Source organism: Lissotriton vulgaris, chromosome 1_1, assembly GCF_964263255.1.
Source record: "Lissotriton vulgaris chromosome 1_1, aLisVul1.2, whole genome shotgun sequence".
Classification (NCBI taxonomy): Eukaryota; Metazoa; Chordata; class Amphibia; order Caudata; family Salamandridae; genus Lissotriton; species Lissotriton vulgaris.
In genome coordinates this window covers 91298909-91323560 of record NC_141685.1, presented here as the reverse complement: position 1 = coordinate 91323560, position 24652 = coordinate 91298909, and the positions used below count along the sequence as shown (strand labels likewise).

General features: G+C 45.1%; 1 pseudogene across 1 annotated transcript in view; it reads right to left on the bottom strand.

Moving 5' to 3' along the window:
- LOC147737512 (uncharacterized) overlaps positions 1-24652 on the bottom strand; it is a 90513-nt pseudogene that overhangs the window by 33791 nt on the left and 32070 nt on the right. The window lies entirely within an intron of this gene.

The following is a 24652-nucleotide window of genomic DNA, read 5'->3' as shown; positions in this document are numbered from 1 at the left end:
CAGACATTTAATGTGCACAGTTCCACTTCCGCTGGTTTACTTTTTGTTTTAAACTATTTCTATAGTTTTCAGGGAAAGAAGGGATGCAGGCTTATAGTGATGCATCTGCATAGTGCATAGATTAACTATTAAATCTGTCAAAGTCAGAACTACTTTCAAGTCTCGTGCTTCATCTATACTACTATTATAAAGAGAGAACCTGCACCTTTGAGCCAGGTAAACTCGGGAACCACAGCGCCAATCTACACACCCAATACACCGTTGAAATCGGCAGGGTGTGTAGATGGTCATAGGCTTTAAAATTTTAAACAAATAAACGTTATATAAAAAGTTACATTTTTACAAAAAGTAGTTCCCCCAAAGTAGCGCCGGCCGCGACATGCGTCGTCACGTCAGGAGCAGGGGAGGAGCAGCGTCCCAGGAGCGGCGGACATGGTGCGCAGGGGAGGAGCGGTGAAGTGAGGCCAGCGGCGGAGCGGAGAGGCGGACATGGCGCGGGGATGAGCGGCGGCGGACAGGTGGTGAGTGGCAGAGCGGCGGATCGGAGAAATATGGACTGGCGGTGTGAGCAGCAGAGGCAAGGTAAGAATTCGGGGCAGCCAGGGTCGGGCGGCCGGGGGCACGGGCTGCTGGGGAATGTCAGGGCAGGTGGGGTAGGGGAAGCCAGCACTTCAGGCTTGCGTGCTCTCCCGCCCCGGCCCCCGCCCGCCACAACATTGTCCGGGATACAGACAATGTCGTGGCGGGCGGGGGCCTGGGCGGGAGAGCACGCAAACATGAAATGCAGCCCCCTGCCCCCTTCTACCCCAGGCAACGCTGGGGCGGGCTGCTAGTACACTATAATTTAGCGAGCGGGCACTATATACATTATTTATAAGAATTACCAAATTAATGTACAATTAATTCTAAAATCTGGTTTTGGCAAATAGCAAAAGGGCCCCTTAACCCTAGGCATATTATAGTCAGCCCCTTATAATTTGCCCTTGAGGGGAAAACTATCACTTATATAACATATTTTTAAAGTGAGAGAGTACATAGGGCAAATAGCTTTTTACCATTTCTTTTACCTAAAAAAAAAAAAAAAAAGAAGGCCAATATGGAAAATGTTTCTGACTCAGATTCAGATATAAACAATGCTACACTCCCTAATTTTGATAAGGAGGATTTTCGCATTATGAGCCAGAAAGAAATGAAACCCTGTTTTAGGGAGACCTTCGCTCAGTTTGCTCCTTATAAAAGACCACTTCCTTCTCAAGAAGATGTGTCTGCTGTTTTTATTCATGATAAAGTTGGAGCTAAAGGTACCAGGAAAAGCAACCACACTGCTACCGAGACGCATGTGAGCACGGGAGGTCCTAGCACCTCTGATATTATTGGTGGTCTACCTTATCTGACATTCAGAACACACAAAAGGCTTTTTTCCCCCGTGTGAGTTCGCTCATGTCAAGTGAGAATTAATTTGTAACCAAAACTTTGCTTGCATTTCATGCACTCATAAGGTTTTTCCCCAGAGTGGGATCTCTCATGAAGCATAACTCTGTCTTTCAGATTCAAGCTTTTATGGCATAAGGATTTTCTCCAGTGTGGAGTTTCTCATGGTGAGATAGCGTTTTTCTCTGCAGCTTTTCTGGCATTCAGAGCACTCACAGAGGTTTTCATCAGTACGGAGTTGCTTTTGGTTAGTGAAGCAGTGCCTATCAAACAGGAATTTCTGGCATTCAGAGCATTGGTGATGTTTTTCCCATGTGTGCGTCTGCTCATGTAGAGTGAGATTGCATTTAAAATTGATGCTTTTGTGGCATTCGGAGCACTGGATTATTTTGATGGCGTGTTTTCTTATGGCGCTTGTAACCATCTCTTCCTCTGAATCTTTTCTGACAATTAGAGCACTGATAATTTTTTTTCTCCAGTGTGGATTCTCACATGTTCAGTGAGATGAGATTTATGGCTGAAACATTTTTGGCATTCGGAGCACTGATAAGGTTTTTCCCCAGTGTGGATTCTTATATGCTTAGCAAGAGAACTTCTTTCACTGAAACATTTCTGGCATTCGGAGCACTGATAAGGTTTTTCCCCAGTGTGGATTCTTATATGCTTAGCGAGAGTCCTTCTTTCACTGAAACATTTCTGGCATTCAGAGCACTCATAAGGTTTTTCCCCAGTGTGGATTCTTATATGCTGAGTGAGACTGCTTTTTTCACAGAAACATTTCTGGCATTCAGAGCACTGATAAGGTTTTTCCCCAGTGTGGATTCTTATATGCTGAGTGAGACTTCTTTTTTCACGGAAACATTTCTGGCATTCGGAGTACTGATAAGGTTTTTCCCCAGTGTGGATTCTTATATGCTGAGTGAGACTGCTTTTTTCACGGAAACATTTCTGGCATTCAAAGCACTGATAAGGTTTTTCCCCAGTGTGGAATCTTATATGCTGAGTGAGACTGTTTTTTTCACAGAAACATTTCTGGCATTCAGAGCACTGATAAGGTTTTTCCCCAGTGTGGAATTTTATATGCTGAGTGAGACTGTTTTTTTCACTGAAACATTTCTGGCATTCAGAGCACTGATAAGGTTTTTCCCCAGTGTGGATTCTTATATGCTGAGTGAAACTGCTTTGTTCACTGAAACATTTCTGGCATTCAGAGCACTGATAAGGTTTTTCCCCAGTGTGGAATCTTATATGCTGAGTGAGACTGTTTTTTTCACTGAAACATTTCTGGCATTCAGAGCACTGATAAGGCTTTTCCCCAGTGTGGATTCTTATATGCTGAGTGAGACTGCTTTTTTCACGGAAACATTTCTGGCATTCAGAGCACTGATAAGGTTTTTCCCCAGTGTGGAATCTTATATGCTGAGTGAGACTAATTTTTTCACTGAAACATTTCTGGCATTCGGAGCACTGATAAGGTTTTTCCCCAGTGTGGATTCTTATATGCTGAGTGAGATTGGTTTTTTCACTAAAACATTTCTGGCATTCAGAGCACTGATAAGGTTTTTCCCCAGTGTGGATTCTTATATGCTGAGTGAGATTGAATTTTTCACTGAAACATTTTTCGCATTCAATGCACTTATAAGGTTTTTCCCCAGTGTGGGTCCTTATATGTTTAGTGAGGTTGCTTTTGACACAGAAACATTTCTGGCATTCAGAGCACTGGTAAGGTTTTTCCCCAGTGTGGAATCGCATATGTGCAGTTAGAAGTGATTTAACATTGAAATCTTTTGGGCATTCAGAGCACTGATAAGGTTTTTCCCCAGTCTGGGTTCTTATATGATGAGTGAGACTACTTTTGTCAATGAAACATTTCTGGCAATCCGAGCACTGATAAGGTTTCTCCCCAGTGTGGGTTCTTCTATGCCGAGTGAGACTGTTTTTGTCAATGTAACATTTCCGGCAATCCGTGCACTGATAAGGTTTTTCCCCAGTGTGGGTCCTTGTATGTATAGTGAGTACTTTTTCGTTACTGAAACATTTCTGGCATTCAGAGCACTGATAAGGTTTTTCCCCAGTATGGGTTCCTATATGATAAGTGAGACTGCTTTTGGCAGTGAAACATTTCTGGCAATCCAAACACTGATAAGGTTTCTCTCCAGTGTGGGTTCTTCTATGCCGAGTGAGACTGTTTTTGTCAATGTAACATTTCCGGCAATCCGTGCACTGATAAGGTTTTTCCCCAGTGTGGGTTCTTGTATGTATAGTAAGTCCTCTTTTGTCACTGAAATATTTCTGGCATTCAGAGCACTGATAAGGTTTTTCCACAGAGTGGGTTAATGCATGTCGATATAGACTCGGTTAGATTCTAAACCTTTTCTGGCATTCAGAGCACTGATAAGGTTTTTCCCCATTGTGGATTCTCATATGCTTAGTGAGATAAGATTTCTGGCGGAAACTTTTTTGGCATACTTTGCACGGAGAGTGGTTTTCCCCAGTGTGGATTCTCATATGCTCAGTGAGATGAGATTTACGGCTGAACCTTTTTTGGCACTCTGAGCACTGAGAAAGGTTTTTTCCAGTGTGCATTCTCTCAAATTCAGTGAGATGAGATTTATGACTGAATCTTGTTTGGCACAGGTAACTGTTTTCTGCAACTTGGGTTATTTTGCTTTGATTGAGCCGGGTTTGAACACTGAATTTGTTCTCACAGCCCGTCTTTTTATAAGGTGTATTCCTAGAGTTACATTTAGTTTTCTCTTGCTTACATGCAACGGTAAGGGTGAACCCGATTTTAGAGTCAGGCTTGTTTCGATAATGTTCAGTATTTATCTCTAAAAGAAATTGTGTGTAATCTTCTTAACACTTGAATTGAGCAAACTATGTCTGGAAGCAGCCCTGTAACACCTGTCGAAATGTTTCTAGCAGATAATAGTCTTTATGTTATAGCCTCTCCGGCAGCAACTTATTTTGTGACTGAAGTTCTTCTCCAATCTATTTGTATAGGTTCTTAGCAATGCAGTGATAAGGTGTTAGTCTGATATTCAATGATTAAACTGATAAGTACCTTTTTGCACTGAGGTAATGACAGTAACTGAAGGCGTTAGAACGTGCACAGTACTATTGTGGATCATTAGTCGCAGAACATCAGTTCCTTTTACCCTTTCTATGTTTGGTGTAAGGTTAAGATTTGTAGTTCAGAAGACGAGGATTTATTTACATTACCTATAGCGCAACAGTGCTCATTTAATCAGTTTTTACATATCACTCCTGCCTAACAGATAAAGTTGAGGCGATTAACATAGAATTACAGAACAGTACACAATAAAAAGGAAACAATCTGAGATGGTCATGAACACAATAAAGTGGTGAATTTTTAAGGTTTTCGCCAGAGTGAGCAGAGTGCGTCGAGGTGTTATATCCCGAGGCAGATAGTCTCAAACTTGCGTAACTGGTTAAAAACGGTTGTTGAACAAAGGTGATTTTCCAATCTTTTGGTTGTTAGCGTGTCAGCTTCGGAGTCTTCTTTCAGCATCTTTTCTTTGATGGTTTGCAGAAGAAACCTTTTGTTATATCTTTCTTTTATGCAGTGTGTGCTTCCTCTCTGGAATTACATGATGCTTTAGATCATGCGAGCTTTAGATGAACGTTATTTCGTCATGCTGAGGCAATTCGTCTTTCTGATAATATTTCAGATGAGGATGTTGTGATTGGTCTTTCTGGCATTATTTCTGATGATGTGTGGACAGATATGACTTTGCTCTGGGTTAATGAAATGCACAATTAGAGACTTCACTTACAGCATTAGTACTTTCCTCAGGTCCCACTTCTTCGCCACACCTAGATTTTGGAAATTGTTTAAACTTAGAATGCTGGATGTCCTTCAGTTTTTCAAAATAATCCTTCTTATGGCACTAACATTCAGTTGACTGGTGCTAAATCTTGCTTTCTTCGTCCGTAATTTCAATCACCTATAGAATTAAAATTAAATAGTTAATACATGCAAATTCCCCCAAAAATAATTTACAAGCCATATCAATGCAGAATTTTGAAAATGATGAGCTGTTCTTCAGACAGAGCAGAGTGTAGAATGATAGCCTGAGAGTATTTGGATGTAGGAGTGAGGAATTGTAGAATGTCCAGCATTTTATTAAGCTCACAAAGGATACATGTACCTTATGGAGTTGTAACATAGAATCCCAAATGCAGATATTAAAGTCATATGGACTGGCACCAAACAAATATTTAAAAAAGAATACTATTAATTAATTTTTAATGTAGATTTCTAAGATGGAAAAATGTACCCTCCACGGACAACATGTGTTTTCCCCTGCCCTGAGTTACCACCTACTTGTATCTGGTATCTTGAATTTTGAGCTCTGGCCTCTGCCGCACGCAAATCTATTGTGTGGTAGGAGGACTATGCCTAGACATATCCCTCAACTATGGTCCAGAGTATGAATCGAGGGCAATGAAATTAAGGCGTACTTTCATGTGTTCATTTTATTCCACCTGATTATCAGTTGTTAGGTTTTTCTGCACCTGGATTTACCGGGTGCAGAAAAACAGGACACAATTTTTTTCCAGGCAGAAAAATTAGACTGAAAAGACACACAGGACTCTGGGTGCAGCAGAAGCAGCCAAGACTCGTGCTGTTTTTTTTACTAACTGGGAGAAACACAATTCTTCCCTCTGTTATAAAATGGTTTCCTCTTCCCTCCCCTGCTTCACCCATCGCCCCCCAACCAACCACATGCATATATCTACCACCTGCTTAAAACAAGTGGTAAATAAAAGAAGAAAAACACTATGAAATAGTGAATGGAATGTGGTTTGACAGGCAGAAGAATCTGTTCCTTGTGCAACTCCCCAGTCCATGGCGTCAAACTTGTAACTGGACGTTACTGGGGTAAATCTACCACAAAACAATTACATGAGATTTTTCTGACACCCCAGTACTGTGCAACTTCTAACAAGGGACTATGAGAGGTCTTAGACGGGTCCTGTGACCTGGAGGGTCACACCAAGTGTGCCCTTATTTAAGGCAGAGGACTGTCATGGGTTTACCAGATAGAGAGGTGGTGGCAATGCACCCTGTTGTAAGGATCAATAGCCTGATGAGATCTTTGCATCATGGTCAGTGGAGTGGCTTTCTACTGACACACCCATGTAATGCTCCATTTCTATACCTGTGCCCAAACTTTGCGCTAACATCAAGTGCATGTTTAGGGTGTTGGTGTGCGTAGCATAAATGCAATGTGAGAGTGCGACAGAGTAAACTGCATCTCCTGCCTGCCAGTTGTGTATACAAGTGGGACCATCTATACCTCTTTTATACCCTAGTTCAAAGTCCTCTGTTACCAAGTAATAAAGTGCTCTACAAAGTACTCAGGTGCCTGCTGTGACACCAGGGATGGTGTCAGCCTGACAGTTTATCTAAGTTGAAGGGACATCACCTGCAGGCTGAATTACTTAATGGAGACGCTGTGTACCTGTCCTGATGAGCCTAGAAGTCTGCCTAGAAGCCTGCCTGTCTGGTAAGAAAGGGAAGGGAGTTTGACTATCCAGCAGGAGGACAAGGCTGTCCTGGAAGAAGCAAGGTCTGACACATCCCCGTTATCTGTAGGGCGGGCCGAAAAGCCATCCAGCAGGACCAGCTAGTCTGAGGGACACCCCCCAGCCCCAAGAGTCTCCTAACAGTTCATGGCAGAAAATAAAAGTATACGACAACGTGATATTTGAGGCCCAGTAGGACGATTGCGTGCTGCCAATAGGCTGTTCAAGGTTGCACTTGTCAAATTCCTAACACAACAGGGTCTGAATCTACTGACTTCCTGGAGAGCCTGTGTTGAGCTCTAAGCTGCTGAATTTCTGACTACTCTGTGTCAGAGGTCCATGAGGGAATACAACTACTCCAGTGTCTGAGCTTATGCCTGTGGTCCAGCCGGCCACAGTGTGGGCTCAATTGCTGACAGTTGGGCCTCCAGAGGGGGCTGCACTTACAGACAGGCCAGGTGTGACTGCTACCGTGGGACTGCTGATCTTCAGGCAACTGCAATGAAAAGACAGAGTGGGTGCCCTACTGAATGCAGCCCTACATCCAGGACAAAAGCACTCCACAAAAGCCTGCTGGTGGGTCACTGCTCTCTTGAGTCTTCGGGCGTGCAATTCAAGTGCCGGGAAACAGGAAAGAGACCCAGACAAGACTGACTCATCCTGTGAAAGGGTCAGACACTTACAACAGAGCATACACGCATTGAGGTGACTGAAGTGACAGAACTGACCCTATACTATATTCATGATACTCCTAAATGCCCCAAGAGCGGAAGAGGGTATCAGAACCGGACGCACCTGTCTGCAGCACATGGTATTCTGGCATGCCTGCACTATCTTTTCACCCGGACTGTCCATAAAGATGATTTTAGAGCCGCTACGCACATAGCAGGGGGAATCTCAGACCATTCGCTGGTGAAGTTGCAACTCGATGGTCTGGTTGTGGACTTCATGCTACCCCCAAGGGTTGATCTGTGTTATTTAAAAGACGTTCAAAGCTCGTATGAGAGATGGAGCAGACTTCTATTTTAAGGAGAACGGGCGGCCTGCTGAATCAGCTTGCGTGCTATAGGATGAATTCAAGCCAGTGATCCTTGAGGACACTGACAACAAGCGGAAGAAAATACTGGGAGAGACTTCCTGAAAGACCTGACCCTGCCAATGCTAATGAATGAGGACCGAGACACACTAGAGCAAGACCTGACAGTAGACTAAATAAATAAGACAATAAGAACCTTGCAAACAGGACAAGCGACGGGACCAAATGAGCTCCCCATAGAATTATATAAAAGCACGAAGGATAAAATCAGGGAGTGCCTCCAGAGGAGGTTTCAGTCTGCCTGAAAATAAGGGTGTCTCCCAAAGTACCAAAAAACGTCTGAGGTAGTGGTCATCCCAAAAAAAGGACGAACCAGCAACTGAGTGTGGGTCTTATAGACCTCACTCCCTGCTTAATTTTGACACTAAGGTCCTTGAGTAGGCCCTGGCGATCTGCCTGCGGACAGTAATTACAACAGTGGTTCATCCTGATCAATCGGGCTTTAAGCCACACCAGGGAACGCGCTTATATCTCCAACAACTTAATGGAGTACTACACGCAACAGGGGATTCCTTTGCTGAACCAGTGGCGCTGCCGTCATGCTCTTGTATGTGGGCCCTCTAGCACGCATGTGCATCAATAATACAGTCTCCCGAGTCTTTGCCGTCCGACAGGGATGTTCCTTGTCTCCTATGCTCTTCACACGTGCGTAGGTTCGCCAGGACCTCTCATATGGGGTATTCCAGTTGATCAGGAGTAGGATGAGAGAATCCGTTTTGCTGCAGGACACTTAATCAGCCTTCTCAAGTGAACGAATCCTACAAATTTTTCACATATTTAGAGATTATTCAGGATATAAGATCAACTGGAAGAAGCCCTTAACATTCCTGCTGATGGCAGGGACCCTGCGGCTGCACTCTAGGTGCACAGTTTGGGTGGCACTACATGGCTTTAAATATTTGGGCCAGTTTATAACAAGAGAGCCATAGGCAGGAACATACTTCCGAAATTAGATCGGCTTTGCAGGGATGCTCCACACTTGCGGGCACTCCCGCTTTCCTTACTGGGCCGGGTGGTCCTATTTAAAGTGATGACCCTCCAGGGCCTCCTGTACATCGTGCAAAAACGTCCTTTAAGATCCCACCAGACATCTTCTTTCAAAAGGTAGACTGAGAATTTTGGCTCCCGTTGTGGGCGCTGAGTAAGGTGCAGAGGGGAGTTTATTAAGGTGGACTGGCGGTCCGGAGCATTCTCAAGTATTACTGGGCCACGCAGCTGGTGGCAGTCAACAACTGGGTTTTTGCGGACCATGAGGATCCTGCTTACCGGGTAGATAGATTGGTCATGGGCAAGAGAGGTTACCCCACCCTGGTGCTGTATCGAAGAAAGTATGAGTGCACCCTACCTACTACCTACTCGTACCCAAACAGTGGGTGGAGAGAGGCTACCAAGTGTTTAGGCTGCGCAGGTTCGCGGACTGAATGGACTCCACTGTATGATGGTGATGATGGTGATCTCTTAAGTGCAGTGGGAGGATTGCAGGGCTTCACAAAATGGGGATTGATTAGCTTAGAGCGGCCGGGCGATGTGTGGAGGGGACAGGCGTTTGTGTCCTTCACGATACTACAACAAAAGTTTGAATTAGGTGACTAAAAACGGTTCTGACATTTGCAGGTGGGTCACGCTCTACATGGTCACGGGGGAAGTTGCCTGATGCATCCCCACTGGAGGACCAGCTGCTAACTAATCCCCTGACCAAAAACAAATCTCAACCATCTATAGGAACGACGAACTCGCCCCACTGAGGACCCCGCCCAGCAGACCCGGCAGCAAGAAGGCCCCATGGTTCACCGACGAACTCAAGAGCTCCAAGAAGGACTGCCGAGCCCTCGAGAAAGCCTGGAGAAGGGAACCAACACCGGACAACATGACCACCCTCAAGCTTGCTACCCGGAAGCACCACCAACTGATCCGCGCCACCAAGAAAACTGCATTCAAGGACCGGCTGGACAACAACGCACAAAACTGCAAGGAACTCTTCAACATCGTGAAAGAGCTCTCCAACCCCAACGCCGGAAACAACAACATCACCCCATCGCAAGACCTCTGCAACTCCCTCGCCTCCTACTTCCACAACAAGATCGCGGACATACACAACAGCTTCAGCACTCAACCGATGCACGCCACGACCGAACCACCACCCCCCACCACCACCCTCCGCGCCTGGACTCCGATCAGCACCGAAGACACCGTCCGCGGGATGAACTCCATCAACTCCGGATCTCCAACCGACCCCTGCCCTCACCACGTCTTCAACAAAGCCGACGCTGTCTTCGCACCCTACCTGCGGGACATCATCAACACATCCTTCGACACCGCCACCTTCCCGGAGAGCTGGAAACACGCCGAACTCAGCGCCCTACTCAAGAAACCCACAGCGGACCCCACCGAACTCAAGAATTACCGCCCCATCTCGCTCCTCCCGTTTCCAGCCAAAGTCATCGAGAAGACCGTCAACAAACAGCTGGCCGCCTTCCTCAAGACAAATGGATCCCTCGACCCCTCACAGTCTGGCTTCCGAGCCAACCACAGCACCGAGACCGCCCTCATCGCTGCCACCGATGACATCCGAGCCCTGATGGACAACGGAGAAACAGCGGCCCTCATCCTCCTAGACCTCTCCGCGGCATTCGACACTGTCTGCCACCACACCCTAGTGCAGCGCCTCAGCAACGTCGGAATCCAGGAGAAGGAACTGGAATGGATCATCTCCTTCCTCGACGGAAGAACACAGAGAGTCCGTCTACCACCGTACAAGTTAGAGGCCACCGAAGTCATCTGCGGCGTCCCTCAAGGATCCTCGCTGAGCCCCACCCTCTTCAACGTCTACATGAGCCCCCTCGCGGCCATCGCACGCCAACACAACCTCAACATCATCTCCTACGCTGACGACACCCAGCTGATCCTCTCCCTGACCAACGACCCCGCCGCCGCCAGAGCCAACCTTCACGAAGGGATGAAAGACGTAGCCGAGTGGATGACGACCAGCCGCCTGAAACTGAACTCAGACAAGACGGAAGTCCTCATCCTGGGCTCCTCGCCCTCCGCCTGGGACGACTCCTGGTGGCCCCCCGCCCTGGGCACCGCACCCAGACCGACAGACCACGCACGCAACCTGGGCTTCATCCTGGACTCCTCCCTCTCCATGACCAGACAAGTCAACGCCGTCTCCGCGTCCAGTTTTAACATCCTGCGCATGCTACGGAAGATCTTCCCACCGAGACCAGGAAGACGGTCACCCAGGCCCTCGTCACCAGCCGTCTGGACTACGGCAACGCCCCCTACGCCGGAACCACCGTCAAGCTCCAGAAGAGACTCCAGCGGATCCAGAACGCCTCAGCCAGACTCATCCTCGACATCCCCCGACGCAGCCACATCTCCGGACATCTGAGAGACCTGCACTGGCTCCCCGTCTACAAGAGAATCACCTTCCGTCTCCTCACCCACGCACACAAAGCCCTACATGACCAAGGCCCGAGCTACCTCAACAACCGCCTCAACTTCTACGCTCCCAAACGCCACCTCCGATCGACCAACCACGCCCTCGCCGCCGTCCCCCGCATCCGAAGATCGACAACAGGAGGAAGGTCCTTCTCCTACCTGGCCGCCAAGACCTGGAACTTCCTCCCGACCGACCTGCGCCTGACCCAAGACCACCTCTCCTTCAGGAAGAAGCTCAAGACCTGGCTGTTCGAGCAGTAGCAGCACCCCCCCTCCCCCCCAAGCGCCTTGAGACCCTCCGGGTAAGTAGTGCGCTCTACAAATGTCTTTGATTGATTGATCTACAATTCTCTGGATCCCTTGGGGATGTTTTAGGCGGCCATTCACCAACTTTTGTGTTTTTCAAAAACAAGTTTCCAAAGCTGGAGTTTGTTTTTAAAAACCAATAACTAATCACTCTCACACCCTTGGAACTTTCTCCCTGATTAATTTACTCATAGGAAGTGGGATTCATTTAAAAACAAATTCTCATCACGACTGCCAGGTATTCCCTGGTGGTCCTGAATAAGAGAAAAATACATCAGACTGCTTGATCTAAAAAGGAATGGTCGTCCGATGTATTTCCAGGCAGACCATCCGTTTGTTGGACAGGGTACTCCACCACGCGTGTGAAGGAGTACCCTGCTCACCAAACTCTAAATCAAGACCTTTATCTTGTCTGTGTTATGCATGTGTCTCTAGGTCTGCTTCATTATGTCCATCAGTCTTTCTATGATGTACCTGTTATTGAGGCGTGTGTGTTTAGTACAGGTTTAATCTCTCGGTGTGTGTGTGGGTTTATTTGAACCCTCTGGTTTAATCTGCACTTCTTGTTTATGCCGTGTTATGTGGTGTTGTCACACCCTTGTAATTATAACAAGCATTTGCAATGCAATAGGTCTCGCATTAGGAAAGTTTGAGCTATTGGTCTTGTAAATGACACATTTTTTATTTATGTGTTGGTTTTGAAAAAAGCAAAATTAATAACTTTGTCATTTACAATGCCAATAGTTTTAACATTCGCAAATGTGACACCTATAGCATTTGTAATGCAATATGTGTTGTATTTGCGTGACTTAGATGCATTGATATTACAAATAATAATGGCTTTTATTTTTTTAATAATTAATACTTAAATAAAAGTTATTGTAATTTATAATGGCAATTGCTTAAATTTTTGTAAATAACGTTTGTGAAGAATATGTTCATGTATTTTATTGTGACACAAATCCAAGAACAGAAGTGAAATATTAACATCTTTTTGTGACATTTGTAATAAAGCTTGAAACATTGAGAGAACATATTTGAACTAGTTGTTGTTGATTTGTTGCACAGATTGCTGCTGTGGTGTCGCTGAGTGATGTTTTGGTGGCGCAGAGTGATGCTGTGGCGTTCAGTGATGCTGTGGTAGCTCATAGTGATGTTTTGGTGCCCTTGAGTGATGCTGTGGTGGTGCAGAGTGATGCTGTGGTGATGCGATAGATAGATAGAGTGAGTGCGATAGATAGATAGATAGATAGATAGATAGATAGATAGATAGATAGATAGATAGATAGATAGATAGATAGATAGATAGATAGATAGATAGATAGATAGATAGATAGATAGATAGAGGGAGGGCAATAAATAGAGGGAGGGCGATAGATAGATAGAGGGCGATAGATAGATAGATAGAGTGAGGGCGATAGATAGACAGAGTAAGGGCGATCGATAGATAGATAGAGTGAGTGCGATAGACAGATAGAGTGAGGGTGATAAGATAGACAGATAGATAGAGTGAGGGCGATAGAGTGAGGGCGATAGATAGAGTGAGGGCGATAGATAGATAGAGTGAGGGCAATAGATAGATAGAGTGAGGGCGATAGATAGAGTGAGGGCAATAGATAGATAGATAGAGTGAGGGCAATAAATAGAGCAAGGGCGATAGATAGATAGAGTGAGGACGATAGATAGATAGAGTGATGCGATAGATAGGTAGAGTGAGGGCGATAGATAGATAGAGGTATGGCGATAGATAGAGTGAGGGTGATCGATAGATACAGTGAGGGCGATAGATAGATGTAGGGCGATAGATAGAGTGAGGGCGATAGATAGAGGGTGGGCGATAGATAGATAGAGGTAGGGCGATAGATAGAGTGAGGGTGATCGATAGATAGAGTGAGGGCGATAGATAGATAGAGGTAGGGCAAAAGATAGAGTGAGGGCATAAATAGACTGAGGCGATAGATAGATAGATAGCTAGATAGAGTGAGGGCGATAGAGTGAGGGTAATAGATCGATAGTGGGAGGGTAAAAGATAGAGTGAGGGCGAAAGATGAATAGAGTGAGGGCAAAAGATAGAGTGAGGGCAATAGATAGATAGAGTGAGGGAGATAGTGTGAGTGCGATAGAGAGAGTGAGGGCGATAGAGTGAGGGCGATAGATAGATAGAGTGAGGGCGATAGAGTGAGGGCAATAGATAGATAGTGTGAGGGCGAAAGATAGATAGAGTGAGGGCGAAAGATAGATAGAGTGAAGGCAATAGATAGATAGAGTGAGGGAGATAGTGTGAGGGCGATAGAGAGAGTGAAGGCGATAGATAGAGTGAGGGCGATAGATAGATAGAGTGAGGGCGACAGATAGATAAAGTGAGGGCAAATAGATCGAGTGAGGGTGAATAGATAGAGTGAGGGCGATAGATAGATAGAGTGAGGGCGATAGATAGAGTGAGGGCGATAGATCGAGGGCGATAGATCGAGTGAGGGCGATAGATAGAGTGAGGGCGATAGATAGATAGAGTGAGGGCGATAGATAGATAGAGTGAGGGTGACAGATAGAGTGAGGGCGATAGAGTGAGGGCAATAGATAGAGTGAGGGCGATAGATAGAGTGAGGGCTATAGAGTGAGGGCGATAGATAGATAGAGTAAGGGCAATAGATAGAGTGAGGACGATAGATAGAGTGAGGGCGATAGATAGATAGATAGATAGATAGATAGATAGATAGATAGATAGATAGATAGATAGATTAGATGGATAGATAGATAGATAGATAGATAGATAGATAGATAGATAGATAGATAGATAGATAGATAGATAGATAGATAGATAGATAGATAGATAGATAGATAGATAGATAGATAGATAGATAGATAGATAGATAGATAGATAGATAGATAGATAGATAGAGTGAGGGCGATAGATAGATAGATAGATAGATAGATAGATAGATAGATAGATAGATAGATAGATAGATAGAACGAGGGCGATAGACAGATAGAGTGAGGCATTTTTTCATGCACTTCCACACACACATGTGTAATACCTGTAGATACCCAATGTACATGACACAATTCTGTGGGAAGTACCCCGATTCACCAGAATATGGGCCCCATGGAAGGTGGAGCACAGGGAGGCCCCTGTAGTCAAACAGTCATCAAGTGGAAGTAGCTACAAACAACCTACTTGGCATGCTTCCTCCAAAAATTCAGCAGAAGCACGACAAGCCGTTATCATCAAGTAGATATCAATCACCACTATCCCCATTTGTCATTTTGTTTTAAATATCCAGCTACATATAAAGAATAAATACATTATAGGTTTATCAAAAGTGATTTTTAATTGCAACTCCAGGATGCCTTATCTCATGAGTAAGTGGGATTCACACTCTAATACCTAAGCACTCCCTGCTTTATCGGGAAGCTCATCCACCCCCCAGACTACTGTCAGGTGAATGAGACAACGCAATGAAGTATGCCAACTAGGTTTGGTGGGTGAGGGTTCGTGTTTTTCTTTATAAGACTCCATTTGAGATACAACTTAAGTAGGAGAGTCACCTTATCAAGGTAATTCCTTGTGACACTTTCATGCCTTGAAAGTCATTTTATTTGCCTTAGAGTGAAGGGTAGCTAACCTGAGCAGGCTACAGTCTCGGAAACGTGTCCAAAGTATTCACTAGACGTCCTCCATATGTTCTATTATAGTGATCACTTCTTCAGATAACCACAGCTCCCAAAAACTGCTCCTTTTGTGATCGCTGTTGCCGTGAACCACTGAAGCTATACAATGTGAGTTGTTCACAGTAATACTATGAACTTCCAAAACAGCCTCCATCGGATTCGACTTCAGAATAAATACCTAATAATAATGGCACCTCAGCACCGGTGGTGTGAATGCTCGTAGGATATTTTTAACTGCTGTAAATTCTATTGGATACTCTATTTTGCCAGCTCACTGTAACATTAAAACTGGTTGGTTTAAGTCGAACAAAAAATATGATAAAGCTGCGCGTGCCTTTTCTTTTTTAAATGTGATGCAGAGGAAAAGTATCCATGACCAATAGGACCCTATCAGAACTGCAAACCGAAGTTACAAATATGTCAGTCCGTTCAAAACAAAGACCACAGTTACAAACGGCAGCACCAATCTCAACTTCAAGCTGGTGACTATTAAGTTTGGTTCTTTGTTTCAGCTAGAAAGCCAAAGTGAGAAAAATGAAACGTATTCTTCTATTAGTGACAGTGGCTGGGGCAGAGTCGAAAAATAAAGAGTGTAGTGTAATCTATGGAAAAAACGAAGGATTTTGCATGTATAAGAATGAAAACACTTGCCATCTTGAAATATAATCGTTAATAAAGAGGGGCAGAACACAACTGTTTTTGTCCTCTTGTATTGAAATAAACATTGTAAAAGGATGTAAGTCTTGCGGTAAGTTACACAAACTTGATTCAGGTTTGCTTTGCCGAACTAGTGTGGTGAGGGAAGGCTAGGCCTGTTGCTTTTGGTGCTGTAATGTGATGTGCAAAAATATTAGTACCATTTAGAACAAGGCTTAACGACTCATTAACAAAAAAGGAGCATGTAAAAATAAAATTGCTCCTATGCAACCTGTTCCTATCTAATAGCTTAAAGGCTATTAAAACATGCTCCCTAATTGCAAACAGAATCATTGAAATACTAGGACTAATCAATAAAGAGACCTGGAGCACGTTCTATACAAGATGGACAGATTGCATCAAAGCTCATCGTCTAGCAGTTACATCGTATGCAGACGATACGCAGCTTGTCCTGGCTATCAACAACAATGGAATGGAGGTTGCCAACAACTTCCAAAAAGGAATGATTGCCATATTTAATTGGATGCACTCAAATTGTCTGAAACTCAACTCGGATAAAACCGAGGTGATGGTGTTTGGGAAACTCACCCCTGCATGGTCCTACATGGTGGCCACAAGATCTTGGCCCCGCCCAATCCTGTCACCAAGGTTAGAAATCTTGGTGTTATCTTTGATAATAAACTCTCATTTAATCAACAAGCCAACTCTATAGTTTCTGCCTCTTTTTTCATACTCAAAATGATAAAAAAAATCCAGACTTATCTCCCACTAAATACCATAAATACCTTGATTTCTACCTTATTAATGTCCCGAGTCGACTACTGCAATGCACTCATGCTTAACGCCCAAGAACAAGTAGTCAACAAACTCCAGCTGGTGCAAAACGCGGCCGCACGACTCGTCACAGGTACACCAAAATTCAACCCAATATCCAATACCATCCGTAATCTCTATTGGTTGCCAATCAAACAACACATTAAATTCAAAGTCCTCTGCAATGCCTTCAAGAGTATTCATGAAAAAGCACCAGCCTTTCTTAAAGATGCCCTCCATCCCTATCGACCTTCACGCAATCTTAGATCTGCTGATGCTAATCTTCTGTGTCGTATCCTGATTTTGGTTGCCTCGGAAACACCACGGAAGCGAAGCTTATCCACAACTCCCCTACACTGGTTCACTCTACACCAATATATATAAACACTGGTGGACAGAGATGATGCCAATGCCGGGAAAGTAGGGAAACAAAACAAGGAAAGGCGGGGAGACACAGGAATCAGGAATCCAGGATGCGTAGAGAACAGGAAATTCCCCTCAATGGTCAGCAATCTCTTCTCCTGTAAGTAAGAGGACTGATTAATGGAAACGTTCAAGTGACCCCTCTTATGTGTATCCCCTATGTCTTCAATATGATTTACCTGGATACAGTGTGTAAAGCATCTACCTAGACGTGACTGGATTCTGTTACTCTCACAGAAGAAGTCGATATAAGATGCCGTAAAAAGAACACTCCTATAGATAAGGAATATATATTAGCTCTTAGGGTCTATTGCTACTGGGGACTATTTAGACTAACATAAGATATAAATAGATACCAATTCTGTAGCGTGCTGTAAGAAGAATGTCTCCCTGTTGCTCCACAAGAAGTTCACTGGTTCTCTAATATAGATTCCCTGTTTTGTGCCTGTGAACCACCTATAAAATAACGTCCTGGAGCGCTGAAAACTTATCAGAGCAGCTCCAACTCAAATACAAAACATCACCATAGCCGGTATTATATCACGGATAATTCTCCGTTTAACCCGCTTCAATATAAATCAACACAACCTGTCTTGAAACGTAATCTTCCACTAGGAAGCAGTAAATCACCAGATCTCTAATCACTTAGCTCTGCACTCGACGGAAGAACTCTGGAAGATGCCTCGAGAACACCAACCGTATCCCGACGCTGTCCGAACGCCAACAAACCCGGAAGCAATGCACCAAACCCGCAACGAACGCAAAGCGTCCTACCAAGACCAAGGAAGGACTAAATACTCTGTTCACGCATGCGCTAGTTCTTGCGCATGCGCTCCTCCGTGAGTAGCGGAGTTATTGCCAACCATGTTATTGCCAACCATGTCTGTACTGGTTCGGCAGGCATGACATTCTGGAAGTAATTAAAACAAAAAAAGCAACCTGGGGAGACAGGTCTTTTGCAGTAGCTACTGCCAAATTATGGAACACCATGCCAGGACATCTAAAGAATGCTCCAACATTACTATCATTCAGGAAGCAGTTGAAGACGTGGTTGTTCAACTATTAATTCCTTGATTCCCGGGCCCAACCTTCAATTTTTGTCTATCATAGCGCCAAGACACCCTTGGGTAATCATGCGCTCAACAAATTGCATAAATAAAATAAATAAAATAAATTGTGGCTGGATATTCTTAAAGGGAGTGGGCAGACATTTCCTTTCCAAACAGCTTCGCGCGGCCCATATGTCCAAAGAAATAAATCAAAGATAAGACGGGCTGATTGTACCAGCGCTGGTGGGATTCGGAGGCAGTGGCACAGATGCTGCTGATATGCTTTTAATTTAAAAGTAAATCTTTCTTTTTGTAAAAATGATAAAAAATGCCAGTGATAATGGGATGAGCTGGATGAGACTACATTTGTTCTGCCGGGGAGGAGGGGTTGGGAATTAGGGAGTGCGCTGATAAATCTTTATCAGCTACAATAGCAAGCAGGAAGTGGGATAAGGGAGGGGGGTGGCAAATGGTGAGCACTTTCGCAGCCGCTTTGATGTTCTCAGTGGCCACGGGGCTCACTGAGAACATCAAAGCGGCTGCGAAAGTGCTCCTAAAGGCTGCAGGCTGACAAATGGTGCGCGCGCCCTGCGCACATGCACTGTACCCGATCTGCCTGCAGACTTTGAGAGCACTTTTGAAAGCCCCTTCTAAACTTTTGCAGATCAACGCATGCGCTTTGGCTCAGCGAGACCTAAAAAGTATGGTACAGGTGACCAGGTGTCTCTTGCCTGTGACTTCTGAGGAAGTAATGGTGCACAGTTAACAGCAGCAACATTGCAAAGTGTCAAGAGCCTGATTTAGAGTTCGCTGGCCGGGTTACTCAGACACAAACGTGACGGATATATAATATATGGGAGCCTCATTTCTTTATTTCGTACTTACTATTTCCCTTGTGTTTTTTAATCTTTATTTTACTCTTTTTTCTCTTTCTTATTTCTTTGTCTGTTTCTCTCTATCCCTGGTTTATCTTTCATTCATTTCTTAATAAAAGAGTGCTCAGCCTCCTGAACCATTTTATTCATTCATTTCCTTTTCTTCTTTCCTGTCATGCGGATGACTGCACAGATATCCTTACAAGTAGGATCTTTTGAATTCTGCATGAACCTGTTTATTAATGTCCTAGTTGAAGGTGTCATGTTGAAGCTAAACATATGTTTCTTATGTGAGGTAGGGAGGGTATGTGTGAGAATGTGTGTGAGAGTGTTTGTGTCTGTCTGTCTATGTCTGAGTGTGAGTACTTGAGTGTAGGAGGCCGGCTCTCAATATACTATGCCAGTGGTTCCCAAACTGTGCGCCGCGGCACCCCGGTGCGCTGTAATGAGGTGCCAGGGGTGCCGCACTGACGCTGTGGAAAATTGCTACCAACGGCCCTCAGCCGTCCATCATTTGGCGGGCATGGCTTGGACACAGTTTAATGCTGTGTAACTTGTCGTTGGAGGGGGCTGAATCTTTAAGCAAAATGCAGAGTGGAGCTGCAGGGCCTCTTGGGGTGAAACAACATCAACGCCTCATTAACATGTACAATGTCTTTTAAAGACCTGTGAAGTGCTCGGTGCGGCTGTGTGTGTGCCCGTGAGCCGTCTGAGACCAGGGCTGCCACACAGGGAGCGGGGGAGCCCTGAAGCCCTTTCAGTTCAATGGGTGTTGCGCGGGCGATCATGAGTGAGTACATGGTGGGAGCGTCTGTTGGAGGTATGGCTGGAAGGCTCAGGCAGGAGGGGTCGGGAAGTAGGAGGGGTCTGCCACTGCTTGGGAGAGACTTCCAAAACTTTACATTTTCAGATAAAAGTAATGAAAAGTTAAGAGCCAGAAAAGGGCAGAAAGAGGAGGGGCACAGAGGGAGAGAGGAGACTAAACTAGAAGAGAGGAATCCATAACACTTAGAACACTTTGGCAATCCGTGTGATAATAGGAAATGGCAACAGAGCGCACCAGCCTCAGACTGAATGGAACCCAGCCGAGAAGAGGGAGGGTAGATAAAAGTTTTAAAAAAACAAGCATTTACAATGCAATGGTTTCGGCATTATTAAAGGTAGAGCTATTGGCATTGCTCATGACATTTGTTGCGAAGGAGGAGGCGGGCGTCAAATTTTAAGGAACATCTGAAATAAGCCTTTGAAAAATTGTTGAATAATTCTTGAAGAATAAAGAGAATTGGAGCCATCCTGACGGAATCTGGAAATTGCAGCCAGAAAAACCTTCAGGGTAGAGTGAGAGAGGCCGGATTTTGCTAATTGTAAGATAAAAGGCAGAAGCTGCTCTGGCGTGGAGTGAACAGGGTGAACAATTATTTATTTATTTATTTATTTTATTTAGCATGATTTGTAAAGCGTAACTGACACCCTACGGGTAACCTTGCGCTGTGATACAGGCGACTAGCTTAGGGCCGAGAAACTGTGTCCCCTGCCAGGAAGGAGTTAGCAGGATGCCAAGGAGCATACTCGAGGGTAGAGCCAGGTTTTTAACCTTTTTCTAAACTGCAGTATGTTGTCTATTTGTCTCGTATCAAATGGAAGAGTATTCCAAAGGCGGGACGCTGCCGCACTGAAGGCCCTAGCTCCTGATTTGACTTTCCTAACTCTAGGCACCCTCACCAGATTAGCCTATGAGGAGCGCAGCGCTCATGGAGGGACATACCATGTCAGTTTCTCCTGCAAAGATTTGGGCCCGTGACCATGTGGAGCCTTAAATACTATACATAGTGCCTTAAATCGTATCCTCTGCGAGACTGGCAGCCAGTGTAAATCTGAGAGTGCCCGGGAGGCGGAGGTGTGGCATGGTTGCACTAGTACCAGTTTGGCCACCATGTTCTGTACTCTCTGCAATCTCTCAATCAGATATTGCGGGGATTCTAGTAACAGGGCATTACAATAGTCCCGCTTACTGAGGATGGTGCTCCGGACTATCAGCGCTCTGTTCTGTTAAGAGAACATCGGAAGGATTTTCCAAAATGCTCTGATCAGAGTAAAACAACTTCCAGCTGTTTTGTTGACATAGTTTTCTAATGTCAATTTGTTTTCAACCATGACTCCGAGATTACGTACCACGCTACTGGGAGCCGATGGAGTAGCACGGGATGTTGGCCAAACCTCAAGCGGAAGTTTAGGAGGCATTCTACCTACTGCAAATGTAGAATCTCTGTCTTCTCAGAGTTAAACTGAAGAAATAGAATTTGAAGCTTCACATCAAAGATAGAACCGTTTCCACTTGAGTTTGTAGGTTTTGATAGTGGAGGGTGCTCTAGCGTTAGTGAGGACCTCCCTGCAGTCCAGAGGAAAAATAAAATTAGCAAACTCATAGTGTTCAGGTGCCAGGCTGCCAATCGCAGAGAAGTTGGATCCGGATAGCAGATCAGGCCGTGGTTCATAGTACGAAGATTCGAAATTGGATGCAGCCAAATTGGATCGCACTCCAACAGAAGGAGGAGCTCCGTAAACCAGAACTGGCGAGGCCATCTGGGGGCTATGAGAAGAATGCAGCAGGGTTCTTTCCGCATTTTCCAAAGTACCATTGCGACTAGAGGAATCGGTGGAAAAGCGTAAGCATATATTTTTGACCAGTTCATCAAAAACGCATTCCCGCACGATTCTGAGTGGGAAGCCAGCTTGCATAGAATGGGCATTTGCGGTTCAGGTTGGTCGCAAATAAATCCGGATTGGGGTGTCCGCAAAGCTGAAAGATGCGGTTCAGCGTCGGCTGATGAAGTTCCCACTAGTGGTTTGACGAGACCGACCTGCTCAGGAAGTCCGCTAGAAGGTTGGACACTCCCGGAACATTGACTGCTGTTAAAGTGATCTGATGTTGAATCGCCAAATCCCAAATTTGCGGAGCTTGTAGGGATAGCAAAGTGGATCTTGTGCCCCCTTGTTTGTTACATAATGCATGCTTGTTGTGTTGTCCGTTCAGACCAACACTGAAGCTCCTTGAATGAGGACTTCAAAACCAGGAATATCACCAGTAACTCAAAAAGGTTTGTGTGTCAAGTTCGTTGGTGGATGTCCCATTTCCCCTGGACTGTGAGGGCTTGAAGATGCGCTACCCACCCTTCGAGGGAGGCGTCTGTCGTGAGCATGAAACTTGGAGTGTCCACTACAAACGAACTGCTGAGATGTTTGGTATGAGAGTCCATCATAGCAATGCTCTTTGTATCTGAGACGTGATGTTGATGACATCGTCGCAGGACCCTGAGACTTGTTGCAATTAGTTGTCGAGTTCCTCCTGTTGCGGTCTAATTTTGAGGCGACAGTTGTGAATTAGGGGAATACAGGAAGACAGCATCCCCGAAGCGATTTGAACTGTCGAACAGAAACATACTTTTATGTGCGCAGGAGAGTTGCCAGTTTGGAAATCCGCTGTTGTCTTTCATTTGAGACAAAAGCCCTTGTTTGCTCTGTGTCTATGATGGCCCCCAAGAGGGGGTGAACTAAGACTTCTTCAGATTGATGGAAAGACACAGAGACAGGCATGATTGAGTGTGTCTGGTTACCACTGCGAACAACTGCACCTTTATAAGGTAGTCGTCGAGGTAGCGAAATATTTGGACACAAGCTTGACCAAGATGTGCTGCCACCGGTGCCAAGACTTTGGTGAACATTCGGGTGCAGAGCGAAGGCCAGATGGAAGGACTTGGAATTGTAAATCTCTGCCAGCCACTTTGAAGCGCAGGAATTTTCTGTGTCTGGGTAGGATAGGGACATGAAAATAGGCATCTTGAAGGTCCAGTGTTGGCTTGTAATCCCCTGTAATTGAAGCACTTCTAGGAGAGACAGCATCCGGAAAGTTTGCTTCTTGAGGGAACGAAGGTCCAGAATGGGGCGCCACTCCCCCGATTTTTCCTTGAGTTGGAAGAATCTTGGATAGAAGCCTGCATCCTTTGAAGATTCGGTACACTTTGATTGCTCCTTTCCTTAACATGAGATTGATTTGGCATAAAAGTTCCTTCAGATGGGCAGGAGGAGGACTTCTGGGGGGATACCATGTCCAAAACCCATCGATCTGTAGTTATTGCGGACCAATTGGAGAAGAAATGGGAGATCCGCCCTCCAACTTTGGTCGGATCGATGGGAAGGGCGGTTGGCAGTTGTCACTGCTGTTTTGAGGAATCTCTACCTCAGCAGGAGGATTTCCCTCTGTACTACTTGTAAGAGGCAGCTTGCGGCTGTCGAAACGACTGCTGTTGCAGGGAGGAGGAGTAACACGGTTGGCCCTGATAGGGATGGTACTGCTGGTATTGGTTGCAACATCCCCGAAAGGAAGAGGAGGGGCCACGACCCCTCGCACCCCCAAAGGGCTGCATTTTAAACTGTACAGTAGACACTTCACACTACACACGGACCCGAGAGGCCTGGAATTTAGACTTTGGCATTCCAATGGAAGATCAAGACTGGCAGCGGTCCTGTGAACTAACATGCATGGTTTCTATTAATGCCCATTTTCGAATGATACATTATAAATTTCTGTGAAGAACCTACTTAACGCCACAAGACCTTTATCGAATGGTCGTGTCTTGCCCAGATATATGCCTGCGCTGCAACACTATGGGGGCTGATTTCTTACATTAACGATGGCCCTGCGATGCAATACACTCCTTCTGGCAAGAAGCTGTCGAAGAAATGGTACATGCCACACAACTAAGTATTGATCCGACACCAAAATGCTGATTATTAAGCCTCATTAGATGCCAGAAGGGCGCAAGATAACCTTTCAATTTGGTCAGTCGCCTATGGTACTGGCATGACGTAAAAATGCAATCACATGGCTGTCCCAGCATGCCCCAACGATTGCGCTCTGGCATAGAGATGCGCTCGACTGGGCCCTAGCTGAGGAGACACATATGCGCCTTAGCAGAAAGGATGACATATTTGAGGATACACTAAACACTTGCCGTGCTCATACAGATAATTCCTAGCTCCTGCTTCCCGAGTGACAACAGACAGACTCTGGCTCTGAAACTGACGAGGCAAAACACTACACACTGGGGATGAGCAAGGAGGTGTCTCCACATGATAATTATAAGGTACATTCCCAATTAGGGGAATGGGACACTTATTGATCACCTGGAGAATCAGAAAGCAGATTAGTGCATGTGTAATTATTGACTGCTTCTTGATTAACCTACTTACGTAGAACATATTAGTATGATATGTCTCTGTATACTCTGACTGCCAGGTTGTATGTTGTTAAAATTAAAATAAAGTTCTAAAAAAACAAA